Source organism: Podarcis raffonei, chromosome 2 (assembly GCF_027172205.1).
Source record: "Podarcis raffonei isolate rPodRaf1 chromosome 2, rPodRaf1.pri, whole genome shotgun sequence".
Lineage (NCBI taxonomy): Eukaryota > Metazoa > Chordata > Lepidosauria > Squamata > Lacertidae > Podarcis > Podarcis raffonei.
Window position 1 is genome coordinate 107,175,808 of NC_070603.1, and position 14,901 is coordinate 107,190,708.

The window sequence follows — 14,901 nt, forward strand, 5'->3', positions numbered from 1 at the left end:
CCTCTCCCACCTACTCACAGAGATCCCCTTTTTAGAAAGACACAAATCAGGGTTTCCAGCAGTTTCTCGATTCTCCATCAGGAAGGTGTCACAGTACTGTATATATTGTTTAATATACCTCCCCAAGGAAATTTCCCACTCCTCGCTGTTGAAATAACACTCCCAGGTCCAGCGTATTTAATCTGGAGCACAGCAGAAGGCAATACAGGATTAATTGCTTCTGCAAGAGAAGCCTCCCTCTCCTGTTCCGTGGGAACTGCGAAAGAAACCTGTGACTTTTTAGGAGTTTTTTGTTTTTTTTAATGAAATGCACGCTGATTGGGATTGAACCGCCCTCCTCTGCTGTGGGTCTGGTCTTTGAGCTCCTCCAAAGGCAAAAAGCAAGATCGCACATTTTTGAATTCTCCACCCACCCAGTGGCAAATTTTAATCTCATATCTGCACTCAAGAGATTGATTTCAATCCTCTTTTATTATCCACCTCAATAGCAATTCCTTGCTCCCTCCTGGATGCGTCAAGTGATGGAGGATAATGCCTTCCAGGCTAGATTTCACATTATTAGTTAATAATCCCGATGGAGTTTTGTAAACAAAAGCGGGGGTTGCCTAGCCACTAATAAATGCTGCTTTCTCTAGTGTGCAGCCAACAAACCTGTTTCAGGAGAACCCCTAAACAGAGATTTTTAAAAAGGATTTATAAAACCGTCTCCATTCCTGAGGCTGAAAGTGTTGGAGAGGTTGTGGGTGTGTTTTATCCAGTGCTTCCACAGAGCATGGCATAGCCAAAGGAGACTGAGCCATTCCTAGCCATGGCACGACTTCAGGACCGGCTCTAACATTAGGCAGGGTGAGGCGACTGCCGATTTTCACTTAGCTGCTGGCTTTTCAACTACCTGCTCTTATTTGTCGTTTTATGATTGTTCTGCATTTCTGCATCTTGCCGTCTTGTGCATGTTTACATTAAATAACTAACAGGGACTGCAAATAAAACATTGTCAGGGACGGAAGAACCACTGCTCTCTTCGCACACTCCCATCCATCTGACGGGCCGCAGCTGCTGCCGCTTGCTCTGCTCCTAATGCCCAAATGTGCAGCCATCTATTTAAATGGCAGATTTCACCCACTTGGAAAACAACTCGTGAGATGAGTAACTATTTCCCATTTATAATCCTGAAGCGCTATTAATAGCAGGCAAATAAAGTGCTTCCTGCCAGTTTGGTGCCTACCCATTATACGTCTGAGAGATGTCGGAGCGGCGCATATCTTTTTAATGCTCAGCGGAGCAAATATTTATTATAATCGCTAATTATAGAAAAGGCAGAAGAAAGCAACAGAGGTATGGCACTGCGGATGCTCCAGTTTGGTGTTAATAAAAGAATCACATAGAGGAATATTGCAGGGGCGGCTTTATTTTTATTTTTATAAAAAGAAAGACACTTTTTGGATTTGTATGTCATTTGGATACCATGACCCCCCATACGGGCTTTTTAAATATTTGCAGGGATTTTTAACCATCTTAATAACCAGTCCTGAGAAAGACCTCTGTGTGGTTAAACAACCCGATCATACACAACGAAAATTACCTGGAGGGGAGAAAAGTTTTTTTTACTGCGTCGATACTTGCTCTGCTATGTATATGTGCATGTTTTTACAGGAACTTGGAATCAATTGTGTTGGTTTCGCCGAGTGAAACAGACGGCTGCTCCAAGCCAAGTGATGTGCTGTGGGGTGTGGGAGCTATGATAATCCAAGGCGATCCATCGCTCGCCTACATGAAGGAAGCCGAAATTCTGCAGCCAGGCCCATGATTCTATCATGAACTATGAGCGATCTATCATTTATCATGAGTGCCATTGATTGTCGGTAAGAGCAGTTTGACAATGGAACCAAATCACCTAGCAGGATGGTGGGCACACCCTTGCTGGAAGGTCTCTCAAGCAGACGCTGGACAGCCCCCTCTTGAAGATGATCTGGCTTTCCTGTGTCAAGATGGCCAACAATGATGTGCAACTTCATACCAAGAGGCCAAATATGGGCCCTCGGGGCCTCTCTGTCTAGCCCTCTTGACCACCCACCCTACCCACAAAGCCATGCCCCCTCACTGGTCCTGCTCCACAGCCTCCTCCAGTTTTTTTGCCTCCTGAGAAGGTGCAGCAGAAAAGGGCCTACGGTTGGTATCCGTCTCCCATCCAGAAACAGTCCTGTTACCACTGCCTGTCTCCTAGGTCCCGATTTACTGCGCCATCCATCGCCAACGCGTTTGTGAAACCATGCTAAATTAGGAGCAGGCCGGGGCTATGGGCTGTTCTCCAGCTCAGCGGCTTGAGGTGCGGCACTAAAGGCAGAAGGACCAGATTCCTGGAAGACACACCAGGCCTGGCCGATCCAGAAGCTGCTGACATGGCACAGCCCTTCTGTTCCTTTATGCTCCTCTAATAGGATTGAGACAATACTGTGGACAGTAGCTCACGAGACTATGGCCACATACACAACACAATTTAAAGCACTATCATAGCTTCCCCCAAAGAATCATGGGAGCTGTAGTTCGTCATGGGTGCTGAGAGTTGTGCAGACTTCTATTCCCCTCACAGAGCAACCATTCCCAGGATGGTTTAACCATCAGTCCCTCTTCCCAGGAACTTCCGTCACTTCTTTTGGCTCCCTCAACAAACTACAGCCCCCAGCATTCTCTGGAGGAAGTCATGACTCTTTTAAAGTCTTGGCCTCAAGTGGTGAAGTCCCTGTGGTTCGAGCTCTGGAGATTCCTCCATCCCAGCTTGACAACGGGATGGGTAAGGGGCAGCTGGGAACTGGGAAGGCAATACCTTAACTGTGACCCAAACATGCATGTCATGGGGAAGAAGCGTAGCTCAGTGGCAGAGCCACATGCTCTGTGTTCAGAAGATCCCTGGTTCAATCCAGTTAAAATAGCCTGGAGGAAGGTAATGGGAAGGACCTCTGCCTGACATCCTGTAGATCTACTGCCAGTCAGAGTAGACCATGGGTAGGCAAACTAAGGCCCGGGGGCCACATCCGGCCCAATCTAAATCTGGTACATGGACGGTCCGGGAATCAGAGTGTTTTTACATGAGTAGAATGTATCCTTTTATTTCACATGCATCTCTGGGTTATTTGTGGGGCCTGCCTGGTGCTTTTACATGAGTAGAATGTGTGCTTTTATTTCAAATGCATCTCTGGGTTATTTGTGTTTTTACATCAATAGAATGTGTGCTTTTATTTAAAATGCATCTCTGGGTTATTTGTGGGGCACAGGAATTTGTTCTTTTTTCCCTCCAAAATATAGTCCGGCCCCCCACAAGGTCTGAGGGACAGTGGACCAGCCCCCTGCTGAAAACGTTTGCTGACCCCTGGAGTCAATACTGGTCTAGATGGACAAAGGTGCAAGATGTCTGGTGTAAGGAATTATCCTATGAAAAAGAGGACTTCTTTTTTCTCCCCACTCTGTCCAGTTTCTCCACTTGCCCAGGTATGGCACTCAAGCTACCACCTGCTTGGTGGTCTCTGAAACAGCCGGTGCTCCTGTATCCCAACCCCCCCCCCTCGGGATAAGCGCTGAAAATAAACAAAACACAGCGAGATTGTGCTCCATGATGTGGGCGACTGGTTCATAGCGAAGCAGCTTCAAGTAAGCTGCTCCCGAGATGTGTGTGTAATTTAGCTATTGTTTAAACAGCTTTCATAACAGACAAAGCCTTAAATTATTTCTCCTCCCCCCCCACCTCCACACACATACACACACACACCTCAGGCTACTCAGAAGCAGCCAAGTTTTTACAAGATACTTTCCAAAAAGAAAAACAGCCAAGCCCCGTTCAGCGGCTAAATATAGAGAAGAGTCTATTTTTTCATTAAGAGTGCGATTCATGACCCAGCGACGCTTAAAGCCCAAACTACGCAAACAGCACGTCTCAAGGTAGAGAGCTGCTGCTGAACTCTACCTACCAGATGGCGGCGGGGGGGGGGAGATCACATGACAGAGGAAGCCCCTATATTTAAGAAGCAAAATAGCTAAGCCAAAGAAAAAACTATGGTTCACTATGGTGAAGGATTCTAACGCAGACTTCCCCACAACAAACTGTCCTTTCTCTTTAATCAATATACAGTAGTACCTTGGATCCCAAATGCCTTGCGAGTCTAACGTTTTGGTTCCCAAACACTGCAAACCCAGAAGTGAACGTTCCGTTTTGTGAACTTTTTTGGAACCCGAATGTCCAACATGGCTTCCTATTGGCTGCAGGATAATCTTGCAGCCAATCGGAAGCCACACCTTGGTTTCCGAACATTTTGGAAGTTGGACGGACTTCCGGAACGGATTCTGTTCAACTTCCGAGGTACGACTATAGACCCAATCAATCACTGTGCTCTGCAGGGGAGGGCCTCCTGAAAATACCATCTTATCAGGCCGTCCTCACCTCAGTTAAATACTTGGCCAGCACCACCTTTGTTGTCTGAAAATTTTCCACTTTCCACCAGCCTTTCAAAAAGCAGAGATCTTTCACAGTCAGCATCTGTGCTGGAATTGCTTTTAGACACTTTCTGTCTTGTGCCTTTGCTGCACAAGACTCCTTTGGGAGAAAGGTTGGATATAAATTAAATAAACAACAAACAAATCATGCTTAAGATCTGAAACAGTGATGTCCAGAAAGCTGCACAATCTGCTGCTTTTGTTTAGTGGGCCATGATTCACTCTAAGAAGATGATGATGGGGTCAACATTTAGAATCATGGTCATCTAGTCCAACCCCCTGAAATGCAGAAATCTCAGCTGAAGCACCCAGGACAGATTTATCGAGTGAGAAGGAACTGAGGCCAGGTGGGTGATGGAACAGTTTCCACTGAAGTACAAAAACTGAGGCCTTGGACGGCTGCTACAAATTAAAGAGTTGGCCAGGGATTCCCAAATTATTCCCACTATGAATGCTGAGGCAGATTATGCACCATGACAGATGTTGAAGCATGCCTTGAAAAATTAAGCTACTACATTGGCCACACTCACTGCCCCTCAAGAATGGGCAGGCCACATGCAATGCTAATCCATCCATTCTCCGCCACACTGAGTTACTCACTGCCAGTACAGTGATACCTCGGGTTAAGTACTTAATTCGTTCCGGAGGTCCGTTCTTAACCTGAAACTGTTCTTAACCTGAAGCACCACTATAGCTAATGGGGCCTCCTGATGCCGCCGCGCCGCCGGAGCACGATTTCTGTTCTTATCCCGAAGCAAAGTTCGTAACCTGAAGCACTGAGAGATAGCTCAGTTGGTAGAGCATTAGACTGTTGGTCTCAGGGTTGTGAGTTCGAGCCCCACGTTGGGTAAAAGATTCCTGCATTGCAGGGAGTTGGGCTAGATGGCCCTTGTGGTGCCTTCCAACTCTACACTTCTATGATTCTGGGTTAGTGGAGTCTGTAACCTGAAGCGTCTGTAACCTGAAGCGTATGAAACCCGAGGTAAAACTGCATATGACCAGTTGCATCATCCTGAGGAACACCCTGGGATTCCCCGATACAGCCTGCGCTACAGCTGACAAGCGTGAGGGAAGTCCACAAGCATCACCATTGCTCAGAATCTAGTCAGGGTAGCCTATGAGCCAGTTTAGTATAAGGGTTAAGAGACCAGGGTTTAAATCCCCACTCAGTCATGAAGCTCACTGGGTAAATTTAGGCCAACCTCGCCCACTGCTCCCACCCAACACTTAGTGCCTAAGCTACCTCAATGGGTTGTTGGGAGGGTAGAAAGAGGTGGGGAGAACCACATACATCAGTGATGGCCTACAATTTGCAATCTGCAAACGCCATCTTGGTAGTCAAGATAACCCCACAATTAATGGGCAGTTATTGAAGCAGTGAGCTCATATATGTTTATATTCACTTGCTTTGATATTAAGCTAATTGGCTGTCTTTGATGTTGTCCTTATCTGTGGGCTTAGGGTGCTGGGCTCTGAGCCCAGAAAGAGGAGCTGTCTGTAAGATTTGGGTCAGCATAGGCAAACTCTGGCCCTCCAGATGTTTGGGACTACAATTCCCATCATCCCTGACCACTGGTCCTGTTAGCTAGGGATGATGGGAGTTTTAGTCTCAGAACAGCTGGAGGGCCAAGTTTGGCCATCACTGACATATGTCATCTTGTGTGCCTTAGGATATACAGTGGTACCTCGGGTTAAGTACTTAATTCGTTCTGGAGGTCCGTTCTTAACCTGAAACTGTTCTTAACCTGAAGCACCACTTTAGCTAATGGGGCCTCCCACTGCTGCCGTGCGATTTCTGTTCTCATCCTGAAGCAAAGTTCTTAACCTGAGGTACAATTTCTGGGTTAGCATAGTCTGTAACCTGAAGCGTATGTAACCCGAGGTACCACTGTAAAGGCAACATAAATAAATAAAACCCCAAAGTCTGGGCAAAATCTGGACAAATGGGAACGGATGGAAGGAGGGGGTTGTTGGTTTGTTCCTGTTCTTGTTTTTATTATGTATTTTGTGTTTATTTTATTTTATTTTATTATTTTGTGAACCACCTTGAGATCTACAGATGAAGGGTAGTACACAAATTTTAACAATAACAATAGGCCTATCCTTCATTTACAAAGCAAGATGCCTGCCCTTTGTTCTGGGAGCCAACTGAGAACAATGCGAGTGTCTATTTGAGTGGCATGTGTCACAGACAAACTGCGCCACTGATACAGTTGGGAAACTTTGGACAGCAGAGGCCTAGATGAACCAACAGCCTGACTTAGGATAAGGCAGCTAATAACCTTTCTCGTATTCTCTTTCTGGTCTGTAGAAACACACCACCAATCAGTACTTTTTGTCAGGCATTTCTAGATGTTTCTCCACAGCCTTCCATCACGAGGGAGGGAAATGGATGTAAATCAAGAGTCTGAAGACCTAGGTGCCAATGGTGAAAGGGCAGGATTCGCGTTGCCCATCTCAGTGGCAGCCGCTCAAGACCTCTGGATCCTCAGCTATAACGAGCACACAATAACAGCCATAATGAAACCACAGAAAGCTCCCGGCCAGACAGTGCTGTTATGCGAGAGGGATATAAATTGACAGGAAAACGACAGTGATCAATTGTCTAGTGACATACTGGGAGGAGGCTCTGGCTGGAGCTGGCAGCCGTCCAGTAGTATTCAACATTTTAATTAGATATTTGAAGGGCTGTGTGGTAAATACACTAGCTGGATTCATGAATGGTTTGAAACTGAGGAGGGAGATGGTAAAGACTGTGGACAGGGATCATAAGATAAAAAATAAAAGGAGGCCTGACCTCAATAACATGGAGAAGCAGGCTGAATTTCTGGCCTGGTGCCACACAAAAGCTTATACTCAGCAGGCTTCAGAGAAGCCTTTCTAATGCATTAAAAAAAAAAAAACTTTTAATGGATTTGAATTCTACCAGTCTTAAAGGATTTAGGCTAGAAAGCACAGAGCATCTGCTTGTCTCTGGGGCAAATCCCCTGCCAACGTACAAAGTTCAGCTTCAAGCGGGGGGGAAACAGTATTTCGGGCGGTGTGGGTAGGAGAAATTGGAGAAGTGGAACTTAATTGAACCCATGGCGATTTACCTTTTTCTTGGCCAATCTTGTAACCAGCCAGCCCTCCCTGCAGAATTTTCACTGCCAGTGAAAAAGACCCTGGAAAGTGAAGGAAGGCAGTCCACCTGCTGCTGCTTGGACTGGACACTTTTATGCAAGGAAGGAAATCAGAGAGGGGAAGGAAGGCTGGCATTTTGAGCCAAGGCTGTACAGTATAAAAATCAAAGGCCTGCATCTCAGGCCCAGCAATTGTCAAGCAAAAGATTGCACTGGAGAACAGGTGGCCTATAAGATCAATCGCATACAATAAACACACACTTTTCTCCCATCCTCCAAGGAACTCGGGGCAGCAAATATACTTATTTCCCCTCCTTTATCCCCAAAGCACAGCCTGTGTTCAGACACTAAAGGTAAAGGGACCCCTGACCATTAGCTCCAGTCGTGGCCGACTCTGGGGCTGCAGCGCTCATCTCGCTTTATTGGCCGAGGGAGCCGGCGTACAGCTTCCGGGTCATGTGGCCAGCATGACTAAGCTGCTTCTGGCAAACCAGAGCAGCGCACGGAAACGCCGTTTACCTTCCCGCTGGAGCGGTACCTATTTATCTACTTGCACTTTGACATGCTTTCAAACTGCTAAGTTGGCAGGAGCAGGGACCAAGCAACGGGAGCTCACCCCGTCGCGGGGATTCGAACCGCCAACCTTCTGATCGGCAAGGCCTAGGCTCGTGCTTTGACCCACAGCGCCACCCACGTCCCTCATATTCAGACATTACACTAAGCCATAGTTTAGGTTAGCCTAGTGCTCACACCCTCCTCCTTCCCCAGAGTCCAGAGCAGGCATCCCCAAACTTGGCCCTCCCGCTGTTTTGGGACTAAAATGGTCTTGTTAGCTAGGGATGATGGGAGTTGTAGTCCCAAAAGAGCTGGAGGGCCAAGTTTGGGGGTGCCTGGTCCAGAGCCATGGTTTCAATGTAGCTTTAAAAAAAAGTGGCTTGAGGGGAGTGGATCAGCCCCCCCCCCCGCACAACAAACGGCGATGTCATTACTTTGGCACACAGGGCCTTAAACTATGGAACTCTCTTCCAAAAGACAGCTACAAAGCTGGACATCCGCTACAAGGGAACTAGACAAATTCATGGAGGATAAGGCTCTCAATGGCTGCAAGCCACGGTGGCTTTGCTACCCCTCCTGTGTCGGAGGCAGCAGGCTAGTTGCTAGGAATTGAGAACGGGGAGGGTGCTGCTGAATTTAGGCCCTGCTGGCTGGCTGGCTTCCCATAGGCATCAAGTTGGTTCACTGGGCTAGATGAGCCTTTGGTCCGATCCAGCAGGCCTCTTCTTATGTTTATTTTTTGCGCAGGAAACTCCTCCAACCACAAAGGTCCCTTCATCTGGACTTGAACTCTCTGCCACCCCATGTTTTGCAACCACACATGCCTTGGGGATATAATGACAGTTTGCTGCAATTTTGCCACCGCCACCTCTGCCCTGAATTCTGTGCTAAAACAAGAGCTGTGCGGAGCTCTGGCAGGGCAGGGCAAAAGAAAAGGAAAAAGAACAACAAACCAAAATGAAGAACTGCCCAATTTAGCAGGGTTATAGTCCTGCAACAAATGCAAACAGCTGAGTGTTTTTTTCTTCTAACCCTCTCATCAAACTGCTTTTTACTGGGGTGTTTTCCTTTTGGTCTCTAAGTTTTTGATGTACTAATTAGCCCACCCAACCTGGGACAGTCCTTCTTCTTCTTCTGTTTTTGCTCTGACCATTTTTGGCTTGAAGAGGAGCTGCAAGAGGCCTGACATTTTTGCCCTGTGCTTCCCCTTCCACCCGTGTGGTCCAGAGCAGACATGGCAACATGGCACCGGGGAAAGGATGTAGCTCAATGGTTGAGCATCTGTTTTGCACTCAGAAGGTCCTGGGTTCCATTCCAGATAGGACTGGGAGAAACCTCTGCCTAAAATCCTGGAGAGACGCTACCGGTTTTGCGTACGCAATACTCAGCTGGATGGAGTAATGATCAGGCTCAGTAGAAAGGCAGCTTCCTAGGTTCCTAACGCTGACCCAGCCAGAAAGCCTGCAACGCTGGACATCAGCACAACAGCACTCTGCCCACCTGTGAATCCCAGCACCTAGTATTCAGACTCCAAAGAGTGGAGACAGACCTCCACAACACTTGTATAAATCACATTACAGAAATCGTTCACCATCACTACAGATGACATTCTCTGGTGGAACAATAGTCAAGTTCATCCATGGTTCTAAAAACTGGAGTTGGGGAATGCTGGAGTTGAGGGCAGGAGTACAGGTGCTTGTAGCATAAACACCGACAACTGGGAAACGCTAGCCTGCGAGTGCTCCAATTGGAGAACAGCCTTTACCAAATGTGTCATGGGATTTGAAGAGGCTCGAACTCAGGATGAAAGGGAGAAACGTGCTAAGAGGAAGGCACGAGTGGCAAACCCTCAACGTGATCCACCAGGAAACCTATGTCCCCACTGTGGAAGGACGTGTGGATCCAGAATTGGCCTCCACAGTCACTTACGGCCTCGGCCCAGTATACCTGAAGGAGCGTCTCCACCCCCATCGTTCTGCCCGGACGCTGAGGTCCAGTGCCGAGGGCCTTCTGGCGGTTCCCTCGCTGCAAGAAGCCAAGTTACAGGGAACCAGGCAGAGGGCCTTCTCGGTAGTAGCACCCACCCTGTGGAACGCCCTCCCACCAGATGTCAAAGAGAAAAACAACTAGCAGACTTTTAGAAGACATCTGAAGGCAGCCCTGTTCAGGGAAGTTTTTAATGTTTAATAGACTATTGTATTTTAATATTCTGTTGGAAGCCGTCCAGAGTGGCTGGGGAAACCCAGCCAGATGGGCGGGGTATAAATAAATAAACAAATTATTATGATGATGCGACTCATTGTTAAAACTGAGTTTATGGAAGACAATCTTATTCGGCTACAAGTGATCACCAAAGAAGAAGTAGTAGTTCAGATGCTGCCAAAACAACCAAACAACCATAGGAAACCATTGCCTAGAAAGGCCCACAAAGTCCAATTCCTTTCTTGCCTCTGTGCTCTCCAATACCCAGTCTGATCATCTGAATAAAGGTGGAACTTAAGGCACGGTTCTGCAATGAGTTTGCTGGAAGGCTCTCTTTCATCCTGTGAAACGAGAGAGGGTGGACTTCTTGTGGGATCTACTTTGTTGTTGTTTTCTACCAGAATGCCAAGATCCACCAACTGGTGCCAAAGACAACACGGTAGAATTAAGGAATTCTGAGCCCGAGGAATTGTTTCAAGTACCAAAACCCCAACTGCACTCACAGTCCTTCCAGAAAAACAAAAGCACACCCATTTTCCCACCCCCAATCACCAGTTTATTTAGGGGGGCTCTTTTGTTGCTGCTACTGTTGAACAAATGGGCGTAAGAAATCCTTGCCAATGTACTTAAGATACTGATCTACCTTCTATTCACCCCTAAAGCAAGTAGCTAGAGGTGAATAGAAGACTGGGAAAGGTGAGGCTTAAACCCTAGCAGAAGTATGCTCAAAAATTATCCCCACCTTCCCCTGAACCTGCAGCTGATCTTTAAAAGATACAGGGACACATCCTGTATCCTGCAAAAGTGTGAATAGTCAGACAACAGAAAAAAAATTAAAACAACACTGCTACCTCATCTCATCCTCTTCTGTATTGCAGACTAAACAGTCTTGATATTTTACTTCCCCTTTATACAGACACCCACTCAGAAGCTTTTCATCATAGTTTCCAGGCCTCTCTTTTATCTAAGCTCAACTGTCTGACCAAAAGCCCAGTCACAGCAGAGGGTAATAGCTGGAGGCGGCCTGACTAAGGTGGACACATGGCAACAGGTGCTCCTGCACCTTAATAGCTGGGTCCCGGCATTTAATGTATGACAAGCCGAAATTCCCATTTCCACGCAACAAAAAAAGGTGCAGCAGCCCTCTCCTGTTTTGAACCTGGGCCTCCGAATCTTGTCCTAGCCTAAGGAGACAAAGTCATGCACTTCACTTCACTTGACATGTGTGGGCCTTAGGTATGTCCCTCTCCCATTGCTGCCTAAAGACTAACAGCAAAAATTACTTTTAATTATTATCACTTAATGTATTTGCATCCTGCCTTTTTCCCAAGACAAGGTTCAATTTGTGATATTCAAAAAGAGTGAAACACAAGGCAAAAGGAGTAGACTAAATTGGCATTCAAAGCAATTGCTATCACCTATTAGGGTTCACAGGGAAGTGGCTTAAACCACAGAGCTTAGGGCTTGCCTATCGGAAGGTCGGCGGTTCGAATCCCTGTGACGGGGTGAGCTCCCATTGCTCAGTCCCTGCTCCTGCCCACCTAGCAGTTCGAAAGCACGTCAAAGTGCAAGTAGATAAATAGGTACTGCTCCAGCGGGAAGGTAAACGGCGTTTCCGTGCGCTGCTCTGGTTTGCCAGAAGCGGCTTAGTCATGCTGGCCACATGACCTGGAAGCTGTACGCCGGCTCCCTCGGCCAATAAAGCAAGATGAGCGCCGCAACCCCAGAGTCGTCCGCGACTGGACCTAATGGTCAGGGGTCCCTTTACCTTTAACTATTAGGGTTCACACCCAGCACGATTCAAAGCATGTCTACTCAGAATTAAACTCCATTGGCTTTAGTGGGACTTAAAGAGTGCAAGCCTATACATGTTTACTCAGAAGTAAGTTCCTGTTATGCTTAGCGGGTCTTTGTCCCAGGTAAGTGTTGTGTGGCCCAGAAGCTTTAATCTTGGTAGACCACTTAACGATTTTTCCTCCTGTTGCAGCAACTGTAATTCACTGTGCTAGATGCTGTATGATTTGTAATTGCATTTGTATTGCTTTTTAATTTTTCATATTGCCTTACAATTTGCATTCCACAGATCTGAGATACAATAAAACCCAAGGTAAAGAAAAGAAGAAGAACTGAAAATACTATTAAAAACCAACAAGAGCAGGCATGCCACAGACCACGTGAATGAAACTCATGGACCACTTCTGGTCCACGGACCACTTTAGGAACCCCTGTTTTAACCTCTGGTAATTGTCTTTATTTCCTTTATTGCACTTGCAGCTTTCTTGCATTCAAGGAAGCTTCTAATAAAAATACAAAACATAGCGTAGCCGACATCAGAACCAAGCAGGTTAAGAAATGAATAGTTCACATAGAGGCAATTAATTTCAGCCTCACTAAGCACTTACTTCCTGCCTTTCTCCCACACTGGCACTCTCAGCAGCACACAGGAAGCTCCCAGGTGGCTCTCCATCCAGGCTCCTGCCTCAGGTGTCCTTGGCCCATAGTCTTGGGGCGGCTGAGCTCTGCCCTTATTCAGGCTGCCCAGCTGAGGACTCCAGAATGACACTTCCAACAAAAGTGGCAGCCTGCTGTGGGGTACGAGTCACGGCTATTAAGGGCCAGCTGCATCCTGCGCAGCTGCCAATCAGCTCTCCTTAAGGAAGTAGGAAGAGGCTGCTGGTCAGCAGTTGCTTCCGCTCTGTGTTCTTGCCTGTTTCTTAAATTGCTCTTTTGTTTATCTTGGTCCGTGTTCATATCCTACGTTTTAAGCACGGTGATGCCACTTCAAAGCGTCATGGCGTCCCCCAAGGAATTCTGGGAGCTGTAGTCTGCTAAGGGTGCTGAAGGTTGTTAGGAGAGCCCTATTCCCCTTGCAGCAGGCACCCCCAAACTTTGCCCTTCAGATGTTTTGGGACTACAATTCCCATCATCCCCGACCACTGATCCTGTTAGCTAGGGATGATGGGAGTTGTAGTCCCAAAACAACTGGAGGCCCGAGTTTGGGGGTGCCTGCCTTGCAGTGATACAGTTCCCAAAGTTCCCTGGGAGGAGGGGCTGACGGTTAAATGCAGGCATCCCCAAACTCGGCCCTCCAGATGTTTTGGGACTACAGCTCCCATCGTCCCTAGCTAACAGGACCAGAGATCAGGGATGTTGGGAATTGTAGTCCCAAAACATCTGGAGGGCAGCGTTTGGGGGTGCCTGGTTAAATCACTCTGAGAATATCTCCTAACAACCCTTAACAGACTACAGTACTAGAAGGGTAGCCAGTGCAGACCTTTTAATAATGGCGTCACATATTGTCGACCTGATGCCCCCTTCAGCAGTCTGGCTATAGCACTGTGCACCAGCTGGAGCTTCCAAAACAGGCCCAAGGCCAGATCTACCGTATTTTTCGCTCTATAAGATGCACTATCCCCCTCCTAAAAAGTAAGTGGAAATATGTGTGCGTCTTATGGAGTGAATGCAGGCTGCACAGCTATCGCTGAAGCCAGAAGAGCAAGAAGGATCGGTGCACAGCGACCCTTCTTGCTCTCCTGGCTTCAGGGATAGCCACGCAAAGCCTCTTGAGCGCAGCGGGAGCGCTCCTGCCTCTTCGCTCAAGAGGCTTTGCGTTGCTTTCTTGTTTCATGTTTTCCTCCTCTAAAAACTAGGTGTGTCTTATGGTCGGGTGAGTCTTATAGAGCAAAAAATACAGTACATAGTGTGAAATGCAGTAATAAAGTTTTGAGGTTACCACCACATGAACTACAGCGGTCAGGCTATGTGCAGCTTCTCTTTTTAACAGTACTTGTACAGAACGGTGGTATTCAAATGATCCTCCACACCATAGTTTAAAAGAATCAGGAGCAATTATCATGGCCCACATGCCCCCTTCTCCCTCCCCTCACATGCACAGCTTAATGTGTTACTTCCTGTTTAGCTCAAACTACCATGGTTTGATCAAACCAAAGTTTGCAACATTCAAACACAACAGCAAACTATGGTTTAACCAAAACAAGAAAGCAGGGGGTGCTGGCATGGAGTTCATTCTCAGTCATCCAAACCATGGTTTACAGGACGACCAGGAGGCAGCCACCAGAATTCCTTTTCTTTTGCTACCCAACAGCAGCACAACCATGTCACAAACAGAGTTCCAATACGGATGATGTCGTCATCAAGGGGACAGTAGAGTTCAACCAGAAACACCCAATTAGGCTTTGAACACCAGGATCTCTACAGTCAAAAAGTACAACGAGGAGTGTGGGTGCCCGATTAGTCACCAAGAATTACGAGAGGGTGGTGATTTGTTCTCTAAAATGGCAGAAACATTCTTCACCTGCAAAAACTCAACATGCGGCCATGCCATTTTTGCTCTCCTGGGCTGCATGCATGTTATACATCTCAGAGCAAACTTACCTGAGTCCTATCGGCAAGTTCTGGCAGGAGTCCACAATCGATGCAATGGCAGCAGTTGAAATTCTGCTAGTAAATAGCTTAGAGCTGCAGTCAGAAATGAGTGGGATACCTGGGGTTCAGGCAACCTTCAGGAAAGAAAACA

General features: G+C 47.1%; 1 protein-coding gene across 1 annotated transcript in view; it reads right to left on the reverse strand.

Moving 5' to 3' along the window:
- PLXNB1 (plexin B1) overlaps window positions 1-14,901 on the reverse strand; it is a 138,279-nt gene that overhangs the window by 90,421 nt on the left and 32,957 nt on the right. The window contains exon 3 of the mRNA XM_053378522.1: window positions 14,760-14,884. The gene's annotated coding sequence lies outside the window, so the exon portion shown is untranslated. The remainder of the gene's footprint in view (window positions 1-14,759; window positions 14,885-14,901) is intronic.